Here is a 4,947-nt window from a genome sequence, read left to right as displayed (position 1 = left end):
CTATCATGTTGGCTCCAAATCATAGTGGCCACACGTACAATAGGAAATAAACAAAATACTGCCCAGTAGGGTGCAATCTTCACAATCCTTGCTATGGTTGAGACTATCATTACAGCCCTTTTGTCAATTCATTTTGTTGAGGGTTTTCCCCTTTTTCATTGACCCTCCACTTTACCAAGCATTCTGTCCTTCTCCAGGGAATTGTTCCTTCTTATAACATGACCAAAGTAGCTGAAATGTGGTATGGCCTTTCTTGCTTCCAAGGAGCATCGTGGTTGTACTTTTTCCTGGACAGATTTATTCATTCTTCTGGTAGTCCATGGCATTTTCAGTATTCTTTGCCAATAGCACAATTCAAAAGCATTAACTCTTCTTCAGTCTTCCTTATTCATTATCCAGCTTTCACATGCACATGAGGCTACTGAAAATACCATAACTTTGGTTGGGGGCATCTTAGTCCCCAAAGTGATATCTTTGCTCTTCAGCACTTTAAAGAAATAATTTTGTAGCAGATTTGCCCAGGGCAGTATGAAATCTAATTTGTTGACTGCTGCATCCATGGCTGTTGGTTGCGGATCCAAGAAAAATGAAAACTTGGACAACTTCCTTATTTTCTCCATTTATCATGGTGTTATCTACTGGTCCAGTACTGAAGATTTTTTTTTTTTTTTTAATGTTGAGGTGTAATCCATACTACAGATCATAGTCTTTAATTTTACTATTAAGTGGCTCAAGTTAACTTCACTTTCAAAAATTTGGACATAAATTAAGGAATTTAAGACTAATTTTAAGATTGTTTTATCTTTATGTTTATTTGCTGAGTGCTTTATTAATTATAGGAGCTCTGGTGGCATAATGCCAAAGGCATCTGACTGCTAACCAGAAGCTGGAGGTTCAAGCCCACCAGCACCAGCCATTCCTTGGAAGTAAGATTGGACAATCTACTTCCGTAGTGACACTGCCTTGGAAACTCAAGGAGGGGTTGCTATGAGTCAGATCCGACTAGATGGCAGTGAGTTTTTTGTTTATTTGTTTGTTTTATTAATTATAATTTCTTTGCAAATAATTCTTTAGATTATCAGATGGAGGACTTAGCATGCCGTAATAATAACATTTTTACTGTATCTTTTACCAAACATATTCTATATATGCACCCATGAGTGAAAGATTATTTTATTCTTTACATGAAAAATTTCTCTCTATAAGGATGTGCTTATTTCCTCTCAAATTTAACAAGTCATTTATGTAAGCCTCTTTTAATATATATTATCCCTTGATTTTAAATGGTTGCAATTAATGCAAAGAAAAATTCCCTCAATTTCTAGATTTTTTAATCTTTAGATTTATGTTTGTCTTAAATTGAAATGTTCAAAATATACTTGAAGTACCCTGAATATCATTAAAAATTGAATCATGTGTAGAACTGAGTAAGTAGAAAGGTGATCATTTTGGGACATTTATTTTATATACTCAATTTTAATATTTAATAAATACTTCATAAAGTACAGTTGTTGTTGTTGTTGTTATGTGCCATCGAGTTGGGCCCGACTCATAGTGACCCCTCCTTGGGTTTCCGAGGCAGTATCACTATGGAAGTAGGATTGCCCAACCTTCCTTCCGAGGAGTGGCTGGTGGGTTTGAACCGCCAGCTGTCTGGTTAGCAGGCAAGTGTCTTAGCCACTATGCTACCAGAGCTCCCTTAGACAGTTGACAAAAACAGTTTTTCACAACAATTTCCCTTATTTATTTATCAAAATAATTCAGTAACAAAATTAATAATGAAGACAGTTTAATAGGTAAACTTTATGTCTCCTAGTGATTATTATAACAGTCTCCACAGTACGGAGACATGGCTTGTTTGAAGGCCATTGTGATTTCTATTGTTAGAGTAGTAATTTGTTTCAATGAACAATGACTAGCAACTCTTATACAGCCTGTGAGCTATGGCTGCAATAATAGGAAAATGTTCACATGGTCCATTTACAAAATGAGGTTGCATAAAGTCCATCTGATTATATATAAGTAGTTATTGGAATAATTCCTCAACAAGAATCATGTGAGAGCTACATATATCCATGCTATCTATTTTCAAGTCATTTTAGAAGAGTTATAGCTTCATGCATATTGGGCACTTCATTGTCATTGACTTTTCAACAAAATAAATGATATATTCACAGGCCAGTACAGAAATCTTGGCTCAAATGTCAGTGCAGCCTGCATTATTAACAGAGTATTATTAAAAGAGAAAATAACAATTGATAGAAATAATTTTATTTTTCACTGTACAAAATAAGAATACTCATCCATTACAGATATCAGAAGCTAACATGAAGTTCTAAAGATGGACTTATTTTGTTATAAGAAATGAATGCTGTAATTTGTCAACATAAAGCCTCAAAATACTGTAAGTCCTTGGGTTGTAGCAAAGGAAAATTGCAAATATACACTTATAAAACCCATCAGAGTATTCATGTAGGGAGACAAATTTAAAGGAAAGTTGTTTTTGTCATGCCAAGGCACAAAGGTCTAGATTTCTTAAAACATGTTTGTTCATTCATTCATTCTCTTTCAAGACCTCTAACCCCCACTGTGATCCAAAGGCAAAATAAACTCACAGAGAATGACTCATGGCCCACTGAGAATCCCTGTGGCTTCCAGTAGGCTTATATAAAGCACCACTGACAATTATCTGGAATAGAAGCTAAGAATCAACTGGAAGCTTTCAGAAGTCAGTTGTAAAAAATATTCTTAGTGTTGTATTTATTTTAATTGTATTTTGACGTCAACTGTGACCAAAAGTTTCCACTAAATGTGTGAAATTAGTTAGTAATGGTAAACAAATGCATAAAATATATCATGGCATTGTTATTTTAATAAAAGTAATGTTGAAAGTATAGTTAGTGATCTATTTTTAAAATACATATCTTTTTTTATTATTCATATTGAAAGCCTAAATATTAGATGTCTATTAAAATGAGTGGTCACATATTTTATTTATATGTGGCCTGAATGATTAACAGCAAAAGTGTATTTTTATTGTATTATAGGACTATTAAATCTACAAGATAGAAAGGATTAAGAGAGAGGTTAATTTTAAAAATATCTTTAACTAAACATTTAGAGCAGTCAGAATCAACAGAGAAAGGAAATTTTTTGTTCGGGAGGTAAGGAATATTGCAAACATCAATTGGAATTTGGAAGAATGCACTGAGGGGTTAACCAAAATTAAAATATTAGAATATATAATGTCTTTGAAAGAAATATAAAGAAAATATCTGTCAAAAGATGACGGTTCCAAATCTCAAGAATATATATATTTTTTAAATAATTTATTGTTTTAATCTAAGGTAGTTTTAATGTACTCCCAAAATAACAAAATAGAATACAATATTCATTTTCTTAGAGTTAGAATAAACCACAAGATGTAATTTATACAATCCTCTGTAGTTTAGGTAGATAAATAACACCTACCCTCTTCATTTGGATGAAATAATTAAGATTCAGAAAGGCCAACTAGACAATGTGATGTGTTTTCCTAAGATCAGAGATATGTATCAATTCTTTAATATACACAGTGTACAGAAAGGTAAATTAAACTTTGCATTATTAGCATAATTTATTAAAAACTCCTTTATTTTAGAAAACAACTTTATTTTCGTTGTGTCATTTCTACATGGTATTTGTTTAATTTTAGCTTTGATTCAAGAGTACAATTCAGAATTCATCAGTTCCAAAGTGATCTATTGGTATAGTGCCTAAGGCACTTGACTGCTAACCAGTAGATTGGCCTTTCAAACCCACCAACCACTCCTCAGAAGGAAGATTGGGCAATCTCCTTCTGTGGTGATACTGCCTTGGAAACCCAAGAAGGGGTAGCTATGAGTCACAGATGACTCGACAGCACATAATAACAACAAACATGGCATACATATATGTTTATGTGTATATATATGTGTCTGTGTGTGTGTGTGTTTATATGTGTGTGTATATATTCTTATACAAATATATATTTATGCATATATTTTTTAGTTTTCACATGTATATTCTTATACATATAGATATATTCTTATACATATACACACACATGCACACATAGATAAATAGATAAATAGATAGATAGGTAGATATAAAACCAAACTCACTGCCATTAAGTCCATTCTGACTTATAGTCACCTCCTTTGGGTTTCCGAGGCTGTTAATCTTTACGGAAGTAAATTGCCCAATCTTCCTTCTGCAGAGCAGCTGATGGGTTACCTTCTGGTTAGCTATCAGATGCCTTAGGCATGGCACCATAAGAATTCCATGTGTATCATTCAGTTAAAATAAATTATGATTAAATAACAAACAAACATATACAAGAAAGTTCTAAAAATTTTTTGTCCTTTCAAAATATAAGTGTTTTTAGTGTGTAGAGAAACAGGTCTACTTCCTCACATTACTTTTCCTTGTCCTTCACATCTATAGATGAGTACATATAGAAACAATATTTCTAAAAATCTACACAGTGACTTCCCAAAAGTATTCTTATTTATTTTATATGCCATATACACTACATGGAATACATTCTGTGAAGATTTATTTGTACATTTAGCCCTATATTATTTGAGGACATATGACCCTAATAAATTAAAGAAATATACACTCTAATATGTTAATACTGAAAATGCATGTTCTATCAGAAATATAATGTAAAGTAATTTAGTTTGTTGATTCCTTTGAAGTTAATTCCACAATGAAAAAAAATAGTTCTTTCATATTTTACAAATATACCAATAAGTGACAGACATGATACTTTTTAAAAATAGCTAACATAAAATGAGAGGAATTATTTCAGCCTAAGCTCTCCTTTTATATATTTTTTAAAACTAAGTAATGCTCCTTTTTTTTTTTTAAGTACATTAATGAACATAGAAAGTACTTGATAGTAGCAATATGAATTTTTGTAGG

The sequence above is a fragment of the Orycteropus afer genome, unplaced genomic scaffold (genome assembly GCF_000298275.1).
Source record: "Orycteropus afer afer isolate SDZICR_OR568_19922 unplaced genomic scaffold, OryAfe1.0 scaffold00801, whole genome shotgun sequence".
Taxonomy (NCBI): domain Eukaryota; kingdom Metazoa; phylum Chordata; class Mammalia; order Tubulidentata; family Orycteropodidae; genus Orycteropus; species Orycteropus afer.
The sequence above is the reverse complement of the archived record's forward strand: the minus strand, read 5'-3'. Positions refer to the sequence as shown.